General features: G+C 35.8%; 1 protein-coding gene across 13 annotated transcripts in view; it reads right to left on the reverse strand.

Annotated features, from left to right (window-relative positions):
• DGKB (diacylglycerol kinase beta) overlaps nt 1-26,479 on the reverse strand; it is a 715,307-nt gene that overhangs the window by 678,270 nt on the left and 10,558 nt on the right. The gene's annotated exons all lie outside the window — the stretch shown is intronic.

Below are 26,479 nucleotides of genomic sequence, written 5' to 3' on the forward strand. Positions count from 1 at the left end.
GCTGAGAGTGGGGAGCTTGATGCAGGGTTCAATCCACAAACCGTGAGATTATAACATGAGGTGAATTCAAGAGTTGGACGTTCAACTGACCAAGCCACCCAGGAACCCCAAAGAAGTAACTTCTTTTTTTTAATTATTTTTATTTTTTTAATGTTTATTTATTTTTGAGACAGAGAGAGACAGAGTATGAACAGGGGAGGGGCAGAGAGAGAGGGAGACACAGAATCCGAAGCAGGCTCCAGGCTCCGAGCTGTCAGCACAGAGCCAATGTGCGGTTCGAACTCACAGACTGTGAGATCATGACCTGAGGTGAAGTCAGAGGCTTAACCGACTGAGCCACCCAGGTGCCCCAGAAGTAACTTCTTAATGCAGCACATAAAATACATTAAGGCCAACATTTGTTTGTTTACATGTTTTTATAACAATAAATTCTTGAAATGTTTTATTTCCTTTTACTGAAATGGAACTTGTTAAATTACTCTTTAAATTTAAAAACGCACTGTGTTTTCTCAAATTGGAGCACTAAATTTTCAAACTCATTTGTTTAACAGTATTTGTGGAAAACAATAATAAAGCTCTAAATATTTATGAATTCTTAAAAGCAAATGTAATTAACCCCTATAAATATCTCAAATGAATCATACTTTCTCCTATACGCTTAACAGAATGTGAAACTAACTTAGATTTCTGTTTTCTCCTTTGAGAACTGCCTTTATAAATATTACCAGCAGAGCGGAGGAAATACAGATCCTCAGGATATATATGTAAGAACAACTAGCACCGATTCCTTGACTGACGTCTAATCCTTACAGGTATCTGCTGAAACAATCAAATCGGCTGTCTAGGTAGATACTGTAAAGGGAATATTACCTAAGGTAGTATCAGCAAAAGCTACAGCAGTGTTCTTGCAGTATTTCCCTTGGATTTAGAGCTGATTTCAAACTGTAGAAGTGAGGTAGTAACAGAAGTAAGAGATTTGGAGACAGATTGGATTTGACTTTTAATTCAAATTAACATCTCTGTATCTGTGTGTCGCTCTCATCATCTAATCCCCACCTAACTGGACCTTGTCCTGGCTCTGATCAGACCAAGAACCCCCAGTGGAAACCTCCATCTTTCATTGAACATAATGTGGATTATATGGAAGGTTTTGTGGTAAAATACAGGAGAAAGAGATATTACACTCATGTTCCAAAGCAAAACTTCCCCTTAAAATTCCACTCGATACCTGCTCCCTTCAGTAGCTGCCCCACATGGTGGCCTCTCTTCTCTTGTACAGATTCTGACTTCAGAGACTTCCTCCGCACAATAGCTCTGGCTCTGCTCCCAAACCTCATGCCTTCCTACCTACTTTCCTTTAACTCTCCCCACCATTTTGCTTTGTTGAACAATTTTTCTTCCCTCCAGCCTCTCTGATTTTTTTTTTTCTTTTTACTTTCCAGTCGCCCTCTGTAGAAGTGGAAAAGGCTGAATTTTCTCCCTTAAATATAATGAGAGACAACAGTACCTACCTCAATGGGCCTAAGAATCTAGCCTGTGAAATCAAAGGCCTAAGAATCTAGCACATTTACTGTTGTATATTTAAACACTCAATCCATGTTAGTAAATTGCTTGTTCCTTGCTTCCTTACAGAAATGCAAATTTTAAATTTCTCGGGGAAGATGAAGACATAAAACACCCCATGAAGACCTAAGAAAAAAGAACTCATTGTCTTATTGGTAAAGATAGAACACTTATGTCAAACTCCAAGGACAGTCTCTCTAGATATTATAAGCTAAACATTGTCAGAATTCTTCATAACTAAAGGTTATAAATTCTACGTTGAGATGGCAATCACTAAAACAACCAAGCCCACAGAGATAAGCAATGGCATCTTGCCAAAGCGAATATTATCTACAAAAAAAAAAAGGAAAAAAAATCATGTTCCTCATCAAAATGAGTAATGAAACGCTCAAAACAACCTATGTAAATTCTTGGAAAATGAAACTCGATTAAAAATTTACTATTGATATTTTACTTCACATTGGTGCCTCTCATGGAGACTATGAGATTCTGTCATGTTTTGACAGGGTTAAACACTTAAGGTTTAAATGGATCCATACTTTCCCGTACATTTTAAAGTTTAAAAGTTTTTTTAAGTAATGCATTTTATTACAACTTTGTAAAGAGCATTCCTCTAAAGTGGGAATATTCTTTCCATTTTTAGGAAAATGTTTAAGCTGAATGCTGTATCACAGTATTATTACTAATTCCCATTTTTTTCAAAAAAAATTTAATGCTTATTTATTTTTGAGAGAGAGACAGAGAGAGAGAGAGGGAGAGTGAGTGGGGGAAAGGCAGAGAGTGTGGTAGTCACAGAAGCCGAGGCAGGCTCCAGGCTGTGAGCTGTCAGCACTGAGCCCCCACGCAGCGGAACTCAAAGAACTGCAAGATCATGACCTGAACTGAAGTCAGGACACTTACCTGACAGAGCCACCCAGGCGCCCCAACGCCCATTCTTAAGTAAATTAATTCATTTCAAACATTAAGCACTTAACTTCTAAAAACAAGTATGATCTACCTTATCTAAATAAAAGCTTTTCTGAAAGTTTATTCCTCCTTATGTAAAAGTAGCTCATAAATAAAGAATATATCACAGCATTTATTACTCATGGTATTTCCCTGTTCTTTGCCTAATTCGTCTTTTGAAACAATCTTATACACAATGTATATTCATATATTTAAATTAATTCTGCTTTGCATTTACAGTAATTTACTCCTGTCTAGTCAGTATCAAAGGATCATGACATACTAATAAACAAACAAATGATGACCCACTCATGTTCATACTATACCAGAAGATCTAGTTTATGATTTAGGAGACGATATTAATGTTTTGTAATCCAACACTTTACTTTGTTAGTTACACTCTCTCTTGATTATTCTTCTACCTATTTTCTAATTTCCTTTATCAACCTTTCTTTCTTTAACACCTTGGCGCAAAGTTGTATACTGAGAGTCTTGGCCCTACACATCTTTCCTTGAGGGATCTCACTCATATCTTTGCATTCCACTGTTAATCAGTTGAAAATGCATCTACAACTTATCTCAGCCCATTATTCTCACCTGACATCCAAGCCTACAGAGTCAACTATTAACTAGGGATCTTCATCTAGGTATCCTACAGATACTGTAAATAAAATGCTCTCTTTCCTCCCCTGATTAACCTACTTGGAACTTCCTAGCCTGCATCGTAGGTGTACAAGCAACTTCTTTTTCCACACTGGGTAAATGAGTGAGATGAAATGAATAAATATGAGAATTAATGAGTTAATTCTTTAGAAAATATCTTGGACTTCTGTGCAGAATACTTCCCTTACTGTCTTTGATAAAAATCTTTTTTCATTTTCTCTCATCATAGAAATTCTGACAAAGACTAACTTAAGACTGATCTTGAGAATATTCATCTCTAGCTACCATGAGTCACCCTACTCTGATCTACCCCCTTTAAGGTCAGTCTCACACAGCCTATCACATATTTATAATATGCTTGTTGTTCTGTTTTTGGTAATGTTAATATGCCCAGATGTTTGGTATGCTAACACTACCTAGGATGTGGACTGAGAAGGACTAGGCTTCTCCTTTCTTATAAAACATTCATAGCACAATGCTGACAAAAAATTTTTGGAACACACAGATCACATACTTATCAAATCATTAACAGGCATTTAGTGTACCTTTACTAAGTGGCCAGCACTGTTTAGATTGGTAAAAACATTAACATATTTATTATGCTAATTGCTACCTATGGGGAGATATAAAGATGGATGGCACGATGCAGGCATTAACCAATCATTGTCAAAATAAATTTTAATGTTTACTCATTTAGTTTTCATATTTTCATCTTAAACAACCTCTGAGTTTGAAATGTAAGTACTCTCTAATATTTTTTGCTACAACTTCTATCATCAATATGGCACTTTGCCCGAAATAAAGCTATCATTGAGACAAACCTGAGAGTCTCAAGAACATTAATGCCCCTAAGCTCTTTGTGAAGCAAAGGGGAAAATGGTGATTCATGAGATCTAAAAATAAATATGAGTTTATAAAGGATGAAAGATTGAACACCGTAATATAAGAATTTATCATATATTCATCTGTCCATATTGTTCATTATATAACTATGCTACCTTTAGAGTACATCTATTTCTCCAATGAAATGCTGACTCTAAATAAGAAACTAGAACAGGGATAGCAGGTACAGCATAGAGATAGAAATAGAGATAGAGATAGAGATAGAGATAGAGATAGAGATAGAGATATGTATATATAGATATATAGCCATTTATATGCATATGTGTATATAGATATATATCCATATATATATACATATACATATACATATGTATATACAGATATATGGACATATATCTCTCTATATATGGATATATATAATATACCACTAAGCACAGATCTCCCAACACTCAGTCATAAATAAAGGATTACAATAGCATCCTATTGAGCTTGGGGGCAGTCTCAGAATCTGTCTCTACACAGTACTAGAAGCAAATACTACCAACTGATTAATTTTGGCATAGGTAATGAAACCTATTTATCACCTGCTCTGGAATAAGTATTTATTGAAAGACCAACAAAGTTTCTGTCTTATATTATGTTATGCTTCAAATGCCTAGGACAGCTCCTGATTTACGGTAGATACCAAATAAATATTAGTAAGTTTATTAGATACTAAATAAATATTCTTTATATATACGTGTGTACACAGGCTTTAAGTGACAAGTAAATACACAACAATTTATAGCTAATTCTGAGTTCCATTATTTCTAGACAGTTACCCTTACAGTCCAAAACTACAGAGTCATTTCTGAAAGTCTCTGAACTGAATGAAAATTGTTTGTCATTTGGTTTCTTTAAAAAATATAACTGGTAGAATCTGGTAATGACATTACCTATGTATTCTATTAGTAACTTATATGTAAAATATTCCATATGAAATTAGTACAAAAATAGGGAATGGGAGAAGATATTTGCAAATGATATATCTAGTAAGGGGTTAATATCTAAAATAAAGAACTTCAACAACTCAGTGCCAAAAAAACTCAAATAATCTGATTAAAAATGGGCAGAGGGCCCGAATAGATGCTTTTCCAATGAAGACATACAGGGGGGCCTGAGTGGCTCAGACGGTTAAGTGTCTGACTTCGGCTCAGGTCATTAATTCATGGTTCCTGGGTTCGAGCCCTGCATTGGGCTCTGTGCTGACAGCTCATAGCCTGGAGCCTGTTTCAGGTTCTGTGTCTCCCTCTCACACTGCCCGTCCCTCACTCATGCTGTGTCCGTCTCTCTCAAAAATAAAGAAACATCAAAGGAAAAAAAAAAAACAAAACAAAAAAGACATACAAATGGCCAACAGATACATGAAAAGATGCTCAACTTCACTCATCATCAGGGAAACGCAAATCAAAACCACAATGAGATACCACCTCACACCTGTTACAATGGCTGAAATCAAAAAGATAAGAAATGACAAGTGTTGGTGAGGATGGGGAGACAAGGAGACCACTGTGAACTACTGGTGGAAAGGTAAATTGGTGCAACTATAGTGGAAAACAGTGTGAAGTTTTCTCAAAAATTAAAAATAGAAATACCATGTGAACCACTATACCACTACTGGGTATTTAACCCAAAGAAAATGGAAACACTAATTTGAAAAGGTATATGCAGTCTTATGATTATTGCAGCATTATTTACAATAGTCAAGATATGGAAACAACATATATGTCCATCCATAAAAGAATGGATAAAGAAGATGTGGTATATGTATATACAATGGGACATTATTCAACCATAAAAGAGAATAAAATCTTGCCATGTACAGCAACACAGATGTACCTAGAAGGTATTGTGTTAAGTGAAAAAAAAAAAAAATAAGAGAAAGACCAATACTATATGATTTTACTTATATCTGGCATCTAAAGGAAAACAAAGCAAATGAACAAACAAACAAAAAAGCAGAATCAGACCCATAAATACAGAGAACAGAATGGTGGTCTCCAGAGGGGAAGGAATTGGGGGATGGGCAAAATGGATGAAGGAGACCGGAAAATACAGCCTTCCAGTTATGAAATGAAAAAGTCATGGAGATAAAAGGTACAGCATAGGGAATGTAGTCAACGGCATTATAATAGATGATAGGTACACTGTGGTGAGAACAGCATAATGTATAGAGATGATGAATCACTGTTATACACCTAAAAACAATGTAATACTGTATGTCACCAATACTTCTATTTAAAAAAAGACATTTGTTTCCTTTAAAGAAAATTTAATTGGTAGAATTCAGTAATGGCACTATTTATGTATTCCACAGTAACTTATTTGTAACATATTACATAGACAGTCATTACAAAAATATGGAACAATAATTTTATTAATCAAAATATAAAAACAGTAGAATGAATTCCTAAAGAGTGAAATGAAAATATTCAGTAGTGATTCTTAAACATTTTTAATGGATTGAATAGGACTAACTTCTTGAGACTGTTTTTTTCTTTTTTGGAGTTTTCTAAAATATGGGACAAATGTTGGGCTTGAACTCCCAACTCCTAGATCAAAAGTCACATGCTCTACCAACCCCAATTTCTAAACATTATTAGAAACAGTACTCTTTCTTTGAATAATATTCTATTAGTCCAGCCAATGTATCAGAGGTTGAATTTTTCTAATTGAAGATGAACAGGTAGGTGTACTCAGTTAATCCTGCGGTAGCACTTAAACATACACACACACACACACACACAAACTAATCACAAAGTTTGACCTCAGAAAAGTAGGACCTGAGTTTCTCTGATCTATCACAGAGTCTTTAGTTGTCTCCTCCAGTTTCCTTTTTCAGGATTTATTGAACTCATAGATCATTTCAGTAGAAATAAATTTACTATAATGCAGTTTTTGTGGAGGCAAATTAGTTGACATAGTTTAGCACTGGAAACAGCAAAGATTTTCCACATTTCAAATTAAATCCATGATGGTAAATACTATAAATATATATTGCTCTTATTCATTTATATGACTATAGGAGATGTACTTAATCCATGAGAATGCCAATTATTTTATCTACAAAGCCTCATCATGAAATTATGAGGAAAAAATGCTATGCTACTTTATAGTACAGTAAATAAGATGCTATTAAGATATCATACTAAATAATAATACAAAATATATAATACTACATATACATGACAAAAATGGAGGAGTATTGATACAAATGATTAAAGTCAACTGAAATACTGCTTTTTTATCAACGTTTTTTTTTTTTTTTTTTTTTTTTATTTATTTTTGGGACAGAGAGAGACAGAGCATGAAGGGGGGAGGGGCAGAGAGAGAGGGAGACACAGAATCGGAAACAGGCTCCAGGCTCCGAGCCATCAGCCCAGAGCCTGACGCGGGGCTCGAACTCACGGACCGCGAGATCGTGACCTGGCTGAAGTCGGACGCTTAACCGACTGCGCCACCCAGGCGCCCCTGAAATACTGCTTTTTTAAATTGTTACTGAAAAAAGCAGCAATTGCAGCAAAATCCTTTGTATCCTGAGCTTCAAAGCATTATTCAAAATCAATCCCCCCACATAGATTTAATTATTAGATATAAAATCAAGTCTTAGATTGCACAGTCCCCTGTATGTAAATTTTCAGGTTGTTTCTCGCAAGTAAGTAGGAGAAAAAAAGAGCTTTATACTATCTTCCCTTCCTAAACCTTTTTTTTTTCCATCTTCCTAGCTTAATGAAAAAACAGATTTTCTTCTGTGTTAAAAAATAATACCTATTTTCTAGAGAGGAGTTTGGTGTATCATTAAGAAGTTAAGTAGATATAATGGAGTTAAGATGAATTTCCTTGAAAGTCAGGGACAGAACACAAAGAATAATATAATTTAATAACAGTTGACCAACATCCTATCAAAAGAAATGTTTGCGGAGAAAGGAAGCAGCCACTACAAGCCACAGACAAAATAAATGTCATTCCTCTAAAGCTATTTGTCATCTAGGACCATCTATTCTTTTCAAACACCCTCAATGAATGCCAAATGTTACTTCTTTTACTTCATAACCAAAATGCTGCTTCCCATATTTGCTTATAGGTTAAAATCTAGGAAAACAATCAACGTTCACTTTTTAGAAGTTATCATGCTTTTAAAAAAATCAAACCATATAGATGATTTAACACTATAGTCTGAAATATACCAATTTGTACGCCTCTGTAAAATGCTTTTGCTAATTTTAAGTTGTTATAATGTCTTATGCTTGCCTCATTATTTAGCTAGTTGTAAAAATAAATTATGAGAAACTATCAAGACCACTTAATCTTGCTGCTCAATAATTGTCAGTAAAGATCATTATGAAATTTTCATGAATCTGTGCATACATGCTAAATATCTTAGATTTGTATGTATGTATATTTGTACGTGTATGCACATGCACACATGATCTTATCTCAAAATGACCAGTATTGGGCAAAAGAAACTACCTTTCGTAACACACTATTGTGCATCATTTGAGTAAATAATAAGACTCGTAACTATCAGGTCTACGTTTTTGCCTTGAACTCTAAGAAGAGCAAAGCTAGAACTCAACCAACTTTCCTGAACTGTTTTTCTTCTGTTTCTTAGGTTTTAATGTTTATTTAGTATTAGCACTATCATATCAGTTCTACATTGTTGTTGTTATTATAAATTACAACTTATTCAACTCAATATAACTTAGCTGCCTTTCTGGGCTTGTTCTTTTTTTTTTTTTTTTTTTTTCCTGCACAACTGATATTCGACCCTAATCATATGATGTTCTCTCTATTGTCATTCACTGACACAGCATATCTCCTCAGCTAGCTGGGCTACTATTTAATCTATCTATCTATCTATCTATCTACTCTCTATCATCTTTTAAAATTCACTGCTGTAGTACATTCAGTATAAATGTCTGTAATCTAGTGGATGACATCATAAATAAAAACTCAACCCATATGCCAAACTACTTTTCTTATAAACTGTATGTAATTTTTAAAAACATTTTTAATATTTACTTTTGAGAGAGAGAGAGCACGCGAGCGAGTGAGCAGGGGAATGGAAGAGAGAAAGGGAATGGAAGAGAGAAAGCACAGAGTGCCAAACAGGGCTCAAATTCAAAAACCGTGAGATCATGACCTGAGCCAAGGTCGGACACTCAACCAACTGAGTCACCCATGCACCCCATAAACTGTATGTTATTTAATTCAGATTACTAACAACCACCAAATTCTGTTTTCAGGGGGAAAAAATTACTCAATGTCTACAATTTCAATCTTCCTATGCTACTTATGTGCTTACAACTATGCTTAGTTCTGGGAAGATAATTACAAAGACATTAATATTTTTACACTTGCATGTGACAAAAATTAAAGGACTTATATGATCATGGTTCATTAAGACTTTTTTTCTCATGTAACAGTATCGGGGAGCTAGGGGAAGTTTCGTAACTATGTACCACACATTGTCCTGGAATCTCTGAGATTTCACGTGTATAATTTACCTTTTACAATATTACTGCTGAAATTCAGTCAAAGTTTTGGTCTCATTATTACTGAAATATTCTTTTGAAACAATCCGTTTGGGGCACTAACTCTGGGATTGCATTTCCCTCACCCTTGCCCACAACTTGTGCAGCTTCGTATGACAGTAGTTTATAACTTACATATACTTTTGTTTTGCTTTGGAGTATTCCCCATAAAACCAAGTTTGTGATAGATGCTTAATGAATGTTTATTTACTAAGGTAACTTCACATTTTTTAAAATAATTTTTTTAATGTTGATTTATTTTTGACAAGGAGACAGAGCATCAGCGGAGGAGGGGCAGAGAGAGACAGAGACACAGAATCCCAAGCAGACTCCAGGCTCTGAGACACGAGGGCCTCGAACTCCAGAACTGTGAGATCCTGACCTGAGCCTAAGTCTGACGCTTGACCCATTGAGCCACCCAGATGCTCCAGCTAACTTCACATTTTAAATTTTTTCCAAATTATTTCCAAGAAATAAATAAATAACTCTCCATAGTGCTGAGTTGTACAAACAGTAGGCCCTTAAAGCATTAGAAAATATGCTGATTGGTTTCTGGAGAAAATCATATACAGGAGAATTTAAAGAAAATCATATACAGGAGGACTGATTATCATTTTATGACTTTTTGTGTCTCTAGTACCTAGTTTATATGACTATGTACTCAAAAAGGAATCCACATTTGTGCTTTACAGAAGGGCAAGAATAAATTTTTCATTTGTCTTACTTTATGGTGACTTTGGGAATGCCCCGTAAGAAGGGGAAAAGCACACAATATTTTATCCGTGAAATATACACACATACAAATACAGTCTGTCAACAAAATTTCCTTGTGTCTGAGCCTTTCACATATAATCTATACATCAAGCTAACCAGAAAAAAATCATGCCAATAATAATCCAGAAATTAACACTTTCACCCCTTATTTCATCTACATTCATAATGGTAATGTGCAGTAAAACTCTTACCATGATGTTTTGCTACATCTTTGTCTTTTCTAATTGCACTAATGTCCCTTCAGTGAAGCTCTAAAAGAATGTCAGATCTAGAGTAGTTATATGACTATGCACTTTACTGCCCAATTTGCAAGTTGGTGATAAGTCCCTACAAACTACATTTTTATCAGATACAAAAAATTGAAAAACATAGATATGTAATATTTATACCATGTGATCTATTAAAATGTCTCACAAACTAACTTTGCTTTCCTCCTATTGAATTTATTATGAATCTTGCATAGGTGTTAGTTTATGGACTGTAAAAATATGCCGCAGGCCATTCCACTTTGTATCAAAAGCCAACAACATCTATTTAAATGCCACCAGCAAAATGAATGCTACCGCTTTATAAATTGTTACATTTCAGTTCTCAAAATCCCATGCTTTTAGTTGATAAGAATCAATGATAAACTCCTGGCCTCATGTTCTAGACAGAACAAAATATCATACAGATTCCTGATGTATTGTTAAAGAACTAATGTGTATCAAGACACATCACAATTCAAGGTAGTGTAACTCTTCCCAAATTATGACAAACCAAAATGATCTGTATTTTAATGATTTTCAATATATTCATGACCTGGCGTAAAGGATATCCTGTTTAGATACCTGATTTGTTTCTGTTAGCTAGGCAAGTCTAATTTTGAAACAATTTAATGTGGCAAAATTCCACTCTGTATTCAGTAAAGGAATGCACTTAAATATATCACTTGAAAGAGATAGACTGTTTTTATTGCTTCAGTTGGGAGTTTGCTCCCTAAATATAAAACACTTAACTCTTCTTCCAAGCTATTTGGATGTTTTATACTTAATCTTGTCAGAACCTCCTTGCAGTCTATCTAAATATTTATGCCTTTGGAAGGTTCTAATCCAAGTGGCCAAAACTTTTTTCTTTCCTACCTGAAATCACCTAGGTCTATCAAGTCCAAAGAATATGCCTATGATTCTAAATATGTATGTTAGTAAACAAACTTGTGAAACTCTTCTTTTATCGAACAAAAACCTTCATAGTGGCAGCTCCTACAGCTAGGAAGAAAAATCAAGAAGGAGCATTAATTTTCTCCATGGTAAGTTAACCTTATGTTGAAATTATCTTATCCCATAAGATATTTGTGTGACAAGTTGAAATTCTTTTAATGTGAAATAATCCAGATGCTTTCATGTAACTAATAAATGACAAATGAATGCATGATCCTTCTTTTCTCTCATAACAGAATTCTAGTTTTACAAATTTTATTTACTCGATATTTAGCTAGCTCATTTTGCACAGCACACTCAAAAACTTCATTTAGCAACTCTGAGAGTCATAAGTCATCAACTTGGTTTCTATTTAACTGGGGGACCTAAATTTTATTGGAGGAACAAAGTGGCAATTTTAGAGAAATGACATTTAAACTGAATCAGCCAGGGTACAGGAAAGGTGGTTCTAGACAGGGGATATGGTGGTGAGTGGGGAGGCTTTAAGGTAAGAAAGAATTTTAACTTTGCAAAATAAACTAAAAGCTGGATGTTGTTTCCAGATGCAGCTCAGGAGTGCTAGAGTTGCCCAAGTTCAAGTTGGCGCAGTAAGAACTGAACCCCAAGAGACTTACAGATGGGGGTAAGAGATTTGGATTGCACTCTAACTCCATAATAAGCCCTTTGAGAGATTTTGAGCATATGGACAGTTATAATATGGTATAGTAATGTACTTATATGTATAACAGTAAAATTAATGTTCTTTTTAACAAAATGGTGCAGCATCAAAATTGTCAACGTCTTTAGGAGCCTCATCTCAATCCCATAACCTATACTACCCACTGGTAAAGCTTTGTGTATAACTTCTCTCTGCTTATACAACCTCTTTGATACAGAGAATATTACTTTGCTATTACTTTTTATTTTTTAAAGATATGATCATATGCTACACCTTCTATAATTTAATGAGTTTAAAATAGAATAGGCATAAAGGCAATTATAACTCATTCTTTATGATAGCCAGAGAATTACACAATAAGGAAGTATAATTTACTTAATCATATCCCTAATGATGTTAATTTGCTATTATTTCTCCAATTGTATGCTATAATATATTACATATAACTATATATATGCTATAATAAATTATATATATAATGTTGCAATAAAAATAATCACCATCATGTATCTTTATACTCTAGCATTTTTACTTCATTGAATAAATAAACAATAATGACGTTGTAAGGTAAAAAATGATGGGGAATTTGGATTTTAATAAGTGATAGCAAAATGCTTTCAAAATATTCCACAGCATTTACAGAACTGCTGATAGTTTATAAGAGAGTAATTTCTTTACAGCCTTGTCAATACTGGATACCATTAAATGCTTTTAAATGTTACCAGTCTGATAGGCAAACTTTGGATTATATGGCTGTGAGTGGTCATCACTTCATTTCCGTGACAACTGAGATGGGGCATCTTTTCACAGGACTGCCCATTAGAATCGGTTCTATAAACTGATTGTTCTCATCCTGCTGATTTGCTTCTATGACTCTGAAATCTTTTTTAAAATAATTTTTTGTATATACTTGAACCCTGGAGGAGTTAACCTTTTACCATTTATATAAATAAAAAGTATTTTCTCTCAACAAATTGCTCACATTTGAATGTGACTAAAATATTTAGTTCATAAAGGTGTTTTTATTTTTTAAGTTTATTTATTTTGAGAGAGAGAGAAAGAAAGAGGAAGGGGCAGAGAGGGAGGGAGAATCCCAAGCAGGCTCTGCACTGTCAGCACAGAGCCTGATGTGGGGCTCGAACCTACAAATCACAAGAGCATGACTTGAGCTGAAATCAAGTTGAATGCTTAACTGACTGAGCCACTCAGACACCCCCATTTTAAGTTTTTATATAATAAAATTGGCAAAAGAACATTCTTGGTTTTCTAGAGAATATATTAAGGGTTAAGAGTGTGTGCAGAACAATTAAGTCATAAACATGGCTCTGCATTTGGGAACAGAAATTACTAGGTGCCATTTCAGTACAGTAACTGGCTATTTGTGTATCAGACACACCCTAACTGGAGATTTTCTTATTTAAAAGATATTTTAAGGGGGTCACATATCTAGGGTCACGTATCTTTGTTCAACTTCCTACTTACTATTACTTTGAATATGTTGCAACTATTTAAGAATAAAGGTTAACTTGTAGAACTGAGTGAAATGCCAATGATCATTCTCTGAAAAAATTTTATATTATGTTGTTGAAAAGAAATGACGTCAATGACTTTAATACCATACTCCAAATGTTATTATTTATTGCAGCTTTGGACCTTCCCTCCCTCCAATTTTGCTTATTCAATTTTTTAAATGTGAAATCTACCCTAAATGTGGGGTTTGAACTCATGACCCCGAGATCAAGAGTCACATGTCCTACTGACTGAGCCAGCCAGGCGCCCCAACCACTTTAGTATCTTTTAGTAAATTCATTTCTTTATTCCTTTAACTAATCAGCTCTATAAATATCACATCTTCTAATTCTCTTTTGAATCATTCCTGACATGTTAATAGTTCCTTCATTAATTAATGAGTTGACTAAAATCTTTGAAATGTGTTCATTTTGTGTTTTTATGAAAGCGATTTTTGTATTTGAGTAGAGTTGACACAAATGTTACATTTGTTTCAGGTGCAGAACATCATGATTTGACAATTTTATATTCTATGCTGTGCTCACCACTAGTCCAGCTACCAGTGTCATCATACAACGCCATTATAATACCATTGACTATATTCGTCATGCTGTGCCTTTTATTTCCGTAACTTATTCATTCCATAGTTTATTTGCAAATTTAGCAGATGTTTCCTAAGCAAGAAACCTTGGTGGTCTCAAATGCAGTGATGAAAATCAAGAGTAGTAGGCTTTGGAGGTAAAAAGAAACTAAATATGAGTATATTTGAGAGTATGAGGGAGAAAGAGGAATCACGGATGAGACGCAAGAGGAAGAATGAAATGGGTAACAGAAAAGCTAGTCCACGAGAAGGGTGGAGTGCTGGATGGTCAGAGTATACACTAAGTTCCTAGATTCTACCCGAGGACCAAATCTTCCTCTCCCATAACAGCAGAGAGAAGGAGGGGTGGGCAGGATAGTTTTATTGACTGACAGGCAGTGCCGAATCCCATTTTAAGGTTTGTACTTTTGTCATATGTATCTGTATAAAATATGGGCCATGGCCATCTGCGAATTCAATAAAAGGTGATGGCTGAAGTTTTAAGAAGAATGGGAAAGTTAAATGTCATTTTTGAGCATATAAAAACAAGCTTTACAGAGGAAAAACAATTGACAAGATTGTTAGAGTGAAGTACTTAGTGTAACTGTGAATGGTATAAAGGTATCTTCCTAGGATATGTTCTCTCTTCTCCTCTTTGCCTAACTTCTCACTTTTCATCTTAGCTAAATTGTTACTTTGTTAGGGGAGGCTTCAGTTGCTCGTCTATCCATATCACAGCCCCGTGTAATAAACTCAGTTTTTATCTCCTGTATATGGCACATGTTAAATTTGTATGTGTTAGATAAATAAATAAGTACAACAAAAAGGACTATATATTATATATATGTAATTATATATAAAATTATATGTAATATTATACTATCTTGTACAAAAGGCTTGAAGTGGCCAAAAATACAGACATAAAATTAGGATCAAGAGATAGAAAAAGGCAAGTGTCTCTCGTATCAACAGACAGGCCAGTAACAAAATGAGGTGAGCCAAGTGGGCCTGGGAGGCCACACCCTCCCTCAGGGACAGGAGCAGCTCCTGCTTCAGCAGGCCTCTGCCTGGAGGAGTACACATGCTCAGAGCCCCAAAAATTATTTGTCAAAGGAGGGCAGAAATGCAGATTGCCTGACTTATAAATATCAGAAACTCAATGTTTTAGAAACCTCAGGTTTGGGGGCACCAGGTGGCTCAGTCAGTTAAGCCTCCAACTCTTGATCTCAGCTCAGGTCATGATCTCACAGTTCAAGGGATCAAGCCCTGTGTCAGGCTCTGCGCTAACAACTTAGAGCCTGCTTGGGATTCTCTCTCTCCCCCCTCTCTCTGCCCCTACCCTGCTGTCTTTCTAAAAAAATAAACTTAAAGAAACAAAGAAAGAAAAAAGAGAGAGAGAGAGAGAGAGAGAAAGAAAGAAAGAAAGAAAGTCCTCAGGTTTGAATCTCTGAGGCTTTACGTCAAGCCATGGTTTTCTTTGGAGAGTGGGCATGACAAGGAAGGGACATCAGCGGGATTGCTGGGCATGTCCTGCATCTTGGTCTGTGCTGGTTACATGGGTCTGTGCAGTTTGTGAACATTTCACAAAACCATACATTTATTATTTGTGCCTTTCTTTTCAAATAAAAAGGTAATAAAAATATGTATGTAATTTGTTTGTCCTGTATTAACTGTCTGTCTACACCAAATATGAAGGCTTGATGAACTTAGGGAACATGCTTTTTTGCTCCCCTTTAGTACCTAGCACAGTGGTAATATTTGATTGGATGAATATTAATGAGTGCTAGTGATCAATACACAGATACATAGCTAGAACACAAAACATGTAGATCCATGAAAAAAATTTAAAAAATTCAGATTTTGCCATTTCTTTAAGAAATATTTAAGATGGGAGTTCCTGGGTGGCTCGACTGGTTGAACATATGACTCTTGATTTCAGCTCAGGTCATGATCTCATGGTTCATGAGATTGAGCCCCACGATGGACTCTGCACTGACAGTATGGAGCTTACTTGGGATTCTCTTTCTCCTTCTCTCTCTGCCCCTCCCCCACTCACACACAACATGCTCACTCTCTCTCAAAATAAGTAAATAAACTTTAAAAAAAAGAGAAATATTTAAGATGGAAAAATACACACTCATACATATTCACACACAGATAGAGGTAGAAATCATAGAGGTAGGTAGAGATAAAGACAATCCTCACAGTTTTTGCAAGGAGTCTACACTCAAAGCCGTATTATTTTACATTAACTACTGTCACTATTCATAATGCTGAACAAACTGGAGAGTCCCTTTCTGGAAATCTCTTATAAGAATAGGGACCTAAAACTAGAGGTTTACTTGACATTTTGCTCACAAAAATAGACTCAGTACCTCTGCAAACAATACTTAACTCTGTGATATCCAATTAAAACCCTAATGAATGCTTTAGTTGGATGAGGCAGTTATTAATTTATTGTCTTTTCATTTTTAGCCCTATACTAAACCCAGTTATCCCTGACAAACAAATAAATCCATAGAACAAGACCACCAATTAAAAAACAGATGCTCCCATTACAATCCTGTCATCTCTTACAACTAAAGCAAACTTCTTGTTAATGTCATTATAGAAAATAGAGCAGAAACTTCCATTTGTGACAGAATTTCCTCCTAGGCCAGAGGACAACAAACTTTTCTCGTAAAGAACCAGAGAGTAACTATGTTAGGCTTTGTGAGCCAAAAGGTGTCTGTTGCAACTACACAACTCTTCTAGTTGTAGTGCAAAAGCAGCCATAAGCAACATGTAATAAATTCCTTCAGCCATGTTCCAATAACTTTTTATGTACAAAAATAGGCAGATTTGTACTTTAGGCAAATGTAGGAGAGTATTTCTTAAATACAATTATTTATTTCTCTTATATCATGATATCTTTTCTTGAACCAGAAGGAAACAGAACCATTTAACTATCAAGTTTTCCTCAGTAGTACATTACTGTAGGGAAAAACATTGTTCATCTTTGAATGATCATGGATTTTAGGTTATTCCGTATGTCCATAAAGCCCATAAATTATAAATAAAGTGGATATAAAGCCATGTCAGATTGACCTTCTCCCTTACCATAGCAAGTTTTCACACAGGTTTTTGAAAGGTCTGTACTTATTTTGCTCTGCTTTCCAAATGTGGAGATAAATATGTTCCCTGACAGCCTGACTCTTTCTGAGGCAGCACTCAATTTATCATTACTCTGGAGCACATTTTCCAAAACCCGACAAAAACATCCCTGAAAGCTTCGGAGGGGAAAAATAAACCCTCATCTCAGGCTGTGTAAGTTACAACCAAGTACAACGATGGATAAAGTAAGAATCAATCTTGATTCATGCTTTTGGAACATCCTAAAAAGTGGCAGTTTGTAATCCAAAGGCCATGGCCCAGCAGAACCAGAGGCAATTAGGCAGGAAACAGAAAAGATATTAAATATTGTTTTTTATGTCACTTTTTTTTTTAATTTTAAAGAAGCCCATTATTAGAGATCTCTGAGTAAAACGCTATTAAGCTGGTGCTCAGTTACCTCTCCTAAAACTGCTTCCTTCAAATTATGTGTAACTGAGAAAAACAAAACAAAACAAAACTAACGACTTGGAACATAAAAACAGGGCCAATGTTGCCAGAAGAGCTTGGTTAAATGCACTTAGAGTTCCTGAGAGCACTGAAAACACATTAGCCCTGACGGATTTAGTGGATTGCTGACTTGAAAGCTCTTGTCCTTAAGGAAAAGATCTGGGACAGGTAACTTGATGTTTCTTGATGAGGAGTAGAGCCAAAATCAGTCTACATGGAAGGAAAACAAGAGAATATTCACAGGCAAATGAGGGGACTGCCCACCAACACTGGCAATCTTTTGTTCACTAATATTGCAAAAACTATAGACATTAGGCAAATAGCATCCTAAAAATGGCCCTATACTCAAGGCCTACCCTGTAGAAGATGCAAGAAAGCTACATACCTAACTATATACAAGGAGCTGATAAGATAGGTGTCAAAATACAAAAAAAAAAAAAAAAAAAAAAATATTGGGTAACCGCACCTAGAACCAGGGACGGGGCAAGCTGGGAAAGACAGAAATGTTTCCTGGGGATAGAAAAGGGCTGGTACTTGAAGAGATGAACAAATTTAGACAGGAAGAAATTGCGTTGTGGGGAAAGGCTGCCAAGAGAGGAAGGAGAAAGCCTTCTAGGCAGAAGAATGCAAGTTGTATAAAACAGCACATCAGAGAAATAAAAGGCATGCTCACGAAGTGGTTAAATGTGCCAGCATACATACAGGGGGCTTGGTGGGAGGCTAACAGAATAATAATAGAAACTGCATTAATTGAGTGCTAGTTTTGTGCCAGGGACTGTGCTAAGAGAATTTAATGGATTTAGACTTTAAAACAACCATGTAAATGAGTTTCTATTTTTAATCCCATTTGAAAAATAGAAAATTGTGATTAACTCAGCCAAAACCACACAACTAGTAAGTACTAAACTCAGGATTTAAACCAGGCAGTTTCTAATTACTGAGTTCCACAGTGTGTCAGGGGAAGAAAAATCTACAGATTTTTTTTTTCCTGAATTCCAAGCTAAAGTCAATCTACAGCTTATTTATAAGGAATAGGAAAGACACTGAATTATTTTAAGTAGGGACATGGGAAAAATCAGAATCTTAAATATGAAAATAGATACTTAAAATTTTTAAAAAAGTATCAGACAAGGAATGATTTGGGGGAAAAAAAGACCACATAGCAGGTTAAGAGTACAGTGGAGTGAAATTAAAGAGTTTGAAATTGCATAGTATGGGTAAAAATGGAAAAGGGCAAATGTGCAAGAGAACAGTCAAGAAAGATCAGAGTCTCCTGACATGGAAACTGAGAGGGTACTAGGAAGAAAAATCATTACAAGATGATTGAGTCTGGGTTGATGGGAAAGAGAAATTTTGAAGGGATCAAGATGGACTCAGTTTTAATATTTTTGAGAACTCAGTGGGATATATAGATAGAAAAGTCTAATAGGCAGGTGAGAATGGCTCACAAGTCCCTCTAATCCAACATGCATAACCTAAATCCATTAAGGCCCACAAAAATAATGGCAAACCAATGGAGTTCTGCTCTAATTCTCTCCTAATTAATGCCAAGATACTGCCTCTCTACTGTGAATGCCAGAAGTTTAAGGGTCATGCTTGACTTCTCTACATTTCCTCATATACTCCTATCCAGACTGTTGTAAGCACTATCAATTTCACTTCATAAATATCACTCAGATTTCTCTTTCTCTCCATTTTTACACCTTTACTGCTGTAATGCAAGCTGCAATTTTGACTCACCTTAATTACTAAGATGGCCTGTTCGTGAGCTATCCAACTTCCATCTTGCCAACCTACCTCTATACCCTATACACAGTACAGCTAGAACAACTTCATCAAAAGATAGATGATGTTGTCCACATATCCCCATCTCCCTCTAATCATTATGCCCAATGCTCTAGGGTAAAAGATAAAACAGTCTTGGGACACCTGGGTAGCTGAGTCAGTTGTCTGACTCTTGATCTTAGCTGAGGTCATGATCTCACAGTTCATGAGATCTAGCCCCACATTGGCCTCTGTACTGACTGCATGGAGCATGCTTGGGATTTTCTCTCTCCCCCTCTCTCTGCCCCTCCATACCCCATGCCATGTGTGTGAACTCTTTCCTTCTCTCTCTTTAAAAGTAAATAAAGTTAAAAATTTTTGAAAAAAGGATAAAACAGTTTCATGCCATCATTAAACTCATACATACCCACGCCAACCTGTATGAGCTTCTTCCAGTCTTCAAGTTTACCTTGCGGTATTAGTCTTTTTACAAGCTTTTTTACTTTTGCCTTATTGTCTAGTTAATACCAACTCATCTTTCTGACCTCAGTTTAAAATCATTTCTTCATGAAGCCTTTCAAACCCTCTTGATGAACTCAAATGATACTGTTATATTTGGGCCATTCATTTCAGGTGCAATTTCCAATTTATTGGTATTGTTCTCTCACTGGTTTTCCCTCCACGTCAAACCAACAATTTTCACTTCAGTCTGCTTTGGTCTAACTTGTGCTACACCATTCAACTGAAATTTCCCTTTTCAAGGTCAACAAAGACTGACTTTCCCAATCCTGTGGCTAACCTACCTGGTCCTCTTGCTTGTCCTCTCAGTAACAAGCCACATATTTCAACAGCTCTTTCTTACTGCAAACTTACTGAGCATCCAGAGAAATTCTCCTGGCTTTCTCCTGCTGCTCTTTCTTACTTTCTCCAAGGCTCATCATTGTATATTCTTCTCTCTCTAATCTGATTCCCTACATGATCACTCCTGGTCCTAGATCTATGCACAAATCTCACATTTTTGTCTCCGACAAGCAGGGGAGAAGAGCATGGGGGAGACACACACACACACAAACACACACACACACACACACACACACAGAGAACATTAAGCAAGCTCAATGCTCAGTGTAGAGTCTGAGGTGGTGCTAGATCCCACAACCCTGGGATCATGACCTGAGCCGAAATCAAGAGTCTGGCACTCAACAATCTGAGCCATCCAGGTGCCCCTCCAATAACTTCTTGAATTTCAGGCTCGTGTACCCAACTGCCTATTTAACAGCACCTATTAGATAATTTAAAGGCATTTCAAATGTAATATGTCCATGGAAGAATGGAACATATTTAATAAATCTAAAATCGTACATTATTTTTTTTTTTTGAGAGAGAGAGAGAGAGAGAGAGAGCTAGGGTGGGGCAGAAGGAGAAAGACAGAGAGAGAGAGAGAGAGAGAGAGAGAGAGAGAATCTTAAGCAGGCTCTATGCCCAACTTAATGCCCCGTGCAGGGCTGGATCTCATGACCTTGAGGTCATGACTGAAATCAAGAGTTGGATGCTTAACTGACTGAGCCACCCAGGTGCCCCTAAAATAGTACATTATTAAAAATAGCACCCACTCTCTATCACTTCCTTTCCTCTTGCCCGGACTTACTTTTCATCATGGCACTTATATATAAAATGATATTAAGTACTTGTTACTTTCTATCTCCTCCAAGAAAACGTGTTTCCCCAGGTACTGTTTTTACACTGCATTTCTAATGCCTAGAACAGAACCTGGCATCAGGTAGGTACTCAAAATATATTTACAAATCAAATAATAAATTATTATCAATCGCTCACTAAACTATAAATTCACTAGGCACAAAAACTATGTACGTGTTTTATTAGCATTTTTTCCAAGTACTTGGTAAATGGTAGTCATTGAATAGTTTTTGACTCATTGAATAAACAGAAGTAACATTCTAATAGTGCAGTCTTACCAATGACAAAGACTAAAGTTACAACAATGAGTGAAGCTATCCAAGGTGGCAAATTCTGTAAAGAGGCTAAAGATAGCAAAAAAACTGATAAAAAGTAAATGAATTTGATAACCAGGAAATTGTTAATAAATTTTAAGGCCAATTTAAGTACAGGTATATATTGATAGCAAAGTATAATTGGCTACAGAATAAGTGGGAGGCACAGAGACAGACGCCCTAAGGGTAAACATGATAGAGTAGATACTCTTCTTAACATCTGAGTTCCCTTCACTCCATATGCCAATGTTGAAATTTTCTGCACCATTATATCAACTAGGTATTCAATACCTATCTGCCTACCCTTAAAGAGGCTACTTCCCCATGGGGTACCTTAAATCTAAAAGAACTGGACCTTTTATTTTTACCTCTGTGTGAATAAGGAGCCATATATCTGAAAGTTATGAGAGTAGGTCATTGCTTAGAACACAAAACATTGCTATGAAGTTAAGTTTCAAGGACAGCTACATGAGGGTAATGTTTGAGCCCTTTTATCTAGAAATTGAAATTGGGAAGAAAAACAAGTAAGAGCTGGTAACTGTAATATTTACTGGCCTGTTAGAATTTTTCTAGGTTAATGATTTTTAAAACATTTGATAAGACTACATAATTGCACCTTGGCAAGTAAGATACAGATAAAGAGGAACACCCTCCAACTGTGGAAGCCAGGAAGTGTTGATACTATGCAGGAAGTGGCCATGAATCTATGAGTCCGTCCAGTAAAACCATTTTTATCACCACTGACTCTAAGCTGGTAAGAACAAAAAAGCTGGTTCAGGTTCTAGAATTGGCAAGAATTAGGGCCATGACTCAACTACGTTCAGCTTTTGCTTTGATTCACAATTATACTGGCAAAGAATCCTTGCAAAGAATAAACACAAGATTAAGAATGTAAGTCAGTAGATGCTCCCTGAGGCTTTGTTTTATTCCATACAAAGGCAAAGCCAAAGTTCAATACTACCAGAATCCCATGCAGAGGGAGGAATCCTCCCAGTTAGCACAGTACAAGATGTAGGAATTTGGCCTTTTATAACCATCTGGTTGGGGGACCACAGCAACAATGAAAGGGCCAGTCCTCTTCCCTTCAGTGAGAGCCTTGCTGCACCACAGATGTATACATACTTCTGTGCTCTATTTCTTGTGCTTCATCAAACCAACAAAACTTTCAGTGCAACTGGCTTGGCTATGGCCTACCACAAGCCCTGGTTAGAAAATCTTCTCCACGCCCTAAGTAGATGGGAGAAGAAGCTCATTTCACAAATCAGTACTCAGTTTAAGAAACAGAAATTCCTATTAGCTAAGAGAAAATGAGTATTCTTTGGGTAGCAAAAGGCCACCAATGTTTTGCTCATCATAAAACACAAACAAAGACAAAAAGTCTTCACAGGTATCAATGAATCCTTTGTACTTAGTCTCTTGACACTCAAGCAAGAAGTACAAAGAAAAGAGTCCTGAAATAAGAACATAAAATTCCACCTTCAATCTACAAAAACAAAAAGTGTGGAATGAATGGAATCTGGACAACATAAAGCAAAGGGAAAGTTGACTTCCAATTTCTTCAAACCAGACCTATAAAAGTCATTTCTGCAAATTAAAAATTAAATTTTCATTTTTTTTCCTGTTTGGCCTGGAAAAAATATCATACATCAATACATTAACCTCTTTTAGTAACGTCTAGAACAAATAAAAAAGAGGGAAAAATCAAACATATAAAGTGTTAACAATATATCAGCTTATCAGGATTTCCCCAATCATAAGCTCTAATAGAGTGTCCCTGCCTCAAAGTCATCTCTTTCCACACAGTTTTCATTTCCTTCTGAAGTTATACTTTTTACTATACCACAAATAAAATTAATTAGGGCACATACCATACTGTGTTCTAAGAAAAATGACTGAGTATTTTTTTTTTAGGTCACAGCTAACCTTATTTATATTGCTTAAGTAAAACTATATAGAAAAGAAATACTGTATTAGAAATCCAAAAGCTATTCCAAAGCCAACCTATTCTATAATTTCTAGAGCTACACGTAAGTGAAAAACACACACTTGTAAAGTAGACTAGCATACTGCTGTGGATAAATTCACTTTTAGAGTAAGGTTTGATATAAATCATGTTTTCCCTCCTAAAAATGCCTTCATTCATTTTATTAGTTGATATTTGATTCTGTGGAAAGAATGGAGGGAAGAGAGGGCTATGGGAAAGCAAGAAACTGAGCAAGTGACCATCCTCTCATGAATTACACTCAGAAATCATGATAAAAATCTTCTGTGTTTATTCACACTTTTTTAAGTAAGTGTTTCATGTGGCTGAGGAAAGTATTTTCTTTCTGTTGTCATTGGTACATCATCACTTAAATGGGACTCTGAGAAAGTGACATAGCAGTGGGGAAAGTAGACTAGATTATTTTCTATTCTCTCCACATGTGTGACCTCTTAGCCTACTGTTTACTTCCGATAAGCCCTCAAAGTCTCAGTGTTTATTCTTGTCAGATACTGAAAATAACTCTGAACCTTCCACTTCATCCAGGTTGACAATCAAATGCTGATAATCAATTCATGAAATGTGTCACAAATAAAACAAGTGCCTAAATCTAACGTAAACAGTTAATATTGTAAAATAAATTGCCAACTACTGAATTTGGTCAAATTAAGAATAATCTTATTCTCTCAAAACAGAATAACATGATTGAATATCATTTCCAGAATAAGCAAATGTATTTATTACTACTACTTACCAAGGGGAAAACGTGATAGAAGACAAGCACTTGATTAGAATAAAAAAAAAAACTTTACTGAAAAATTGACAGTATATTTCAGAGAACAGAGATGGTCGCTTAGCATTCTAACAGAGTAAACTGAAAGATAAAAACATTGTTGACTGAGGGAAATGCTTTATGAGACAATCCATCACCCTCAATCAAAAAGGAGGCATTTTCAAAATCCACTTATTTATTCAGTGCTATTCTGTTTTTGTTTTCTGTTTTTTGGTTTTTTTTGGTACCTGTTTTGTACCAGCTACTGTTGTAATCACAGACAAAACAAAGAATGAGAGACACAATGAGAGTGCAAGTAAGGTAGGAAAGGAGCACTGACAGAAAGGATATTTTAAGCAGCTTAATGTCAAAGAAACATTGGATTGGAAGAGAATACTGTGGCAATATATATTCTTGCAAGGATAAAGAGGGGACAAATTATGAAACTATCTAAAAGCTAGGGTATAGGGGGTTGGTGGAGACAGTGGGGAGGAAGGTTGATTTATTTATGGAAATGGATAATTTTTAATTAAAATCTAAAATTTTTAAAAATGTTTAAATATCAATACCAAAATATCAATACCTCTTTGTGCTGTAAACAGCACAAAGAGGAAGAAGGTAATAACATTTAAGTCTTTTCTTAAGGAATTACCAAGTACATGTGTGGCAGAGTTTTATGAGATATCTGTTGCAGAGAATGGAAAGGTAAATAAAACACGGGCACTTAGAAGTATTACTGGGGTCAGACCGAGATGGGAGATCACAAATTTATTATGACACCAGTTTTCACAGTTTTGTGATTTCTGATAGCATTCAATACCCCAAGTGAAAAAGCAAAGCGAAACTGCTCAATTGAGAAAGGGCAAGGATTTTGCCAGATGTGAAGTGGAAGGAAAAGAGTACAAAGAAAAGATTTGGGCAAACGAATTCTTTAAGTTGTATACTAGGTCTTGGCTGCATGGTAAGGAGAAGTGAGTGAGAAAACAGTCATGAAGAAAACAAGGTGTGTCAAGGTGCTGGAGATTGGTGGGAGGTGGACAGAACAAGAAGATTACTGCTTTGTGATTGATGATTTTAAAGATGAAAAGTTCCAGATAATATCAAGATTCAGAATAGAGTCATTGGCCAATGGTTAACGTGGAAGGGAGCAGAATACCAATGAAGGTAATTTGGTTAAAAATTTCTACAGGCTATTAATTGACTTGTCAACCCATATAATTTAATCAATCGTAATGCAGGGTGCCTGGGTGGTGCAGTTGGTTAAGCATCTAACTCTTGATCTCAGCTCAGGTCATGATCTTACAGTGTGTGGTTTCAAGCCCCGCACCAGGCTCTGTGTTGATGGCGTAGAGCCTGCTTGGGATTCTGTCTCTACTCTCCGCCCCTCCCCAGCCGGTGTGTGCTCGCTCGCTCTCTCTCAATCTCTCTCTCTCAAAATAAATAAATAAACTTAAAAAAATTTAAAAAACCAATCATAATGCTAACAGGAGGTAAGAAAAAGGAAAACTGTGATCCAAATTTCTAAATCTGAAGACGTACTAAAGAAGATGATAGATACTGAGAGAGTAGGCGATGACAATATAAAAGACAAAATGAAATAAAACAATACATCTTGGATGAGCTCTATATTTTTTAACATCACACTTCCCAGCTGTTGAAAAGAATCACATACTGACATAAAATGCCATCATTGTAAAGTCATGACCACCTACTCAAATGCCCCTTCCTCCAATATCACCCAGATCCTAGCAAATGCCTCAGTCAGTAACTCCTCCAACCTCGTTCAAAAACTTCAAACTTTCTTCACTTTGTTCAGATTTCTATCAAGAAAGGTTAAATACCAAAAATATCCTCAATTTAACACTACAAAGCCTATATACCTATTCAGATTGTTCCTTTCTCTCCCTCCTTCCCTCTTTCTCTATAGAATGTGTTAACTGCTAGTCAAAGTCAACTCATACTCCATGTCTTAAAACCTATTCAATTTCACATTTTTAGGTACCCATCAAACATTGCTTTACTTTTCTAAATTTTGTTTTGTAT

The sequence above is a fragment of the Panthera leo genome, chromosome A2, assembly GCF_018350215.1.
Source record: "Panthera leo isolate Ple1 chromosome A2, P.leo_Ple1_pat1.1, whole genome shotgun sequence".
NCBI classification, from domain to species: domain Eukaryota; kingdom Metazoa; phylum Chordata; class Mammalia; order Carnivora; family Felidae; genus Panthera; species Panthera leo.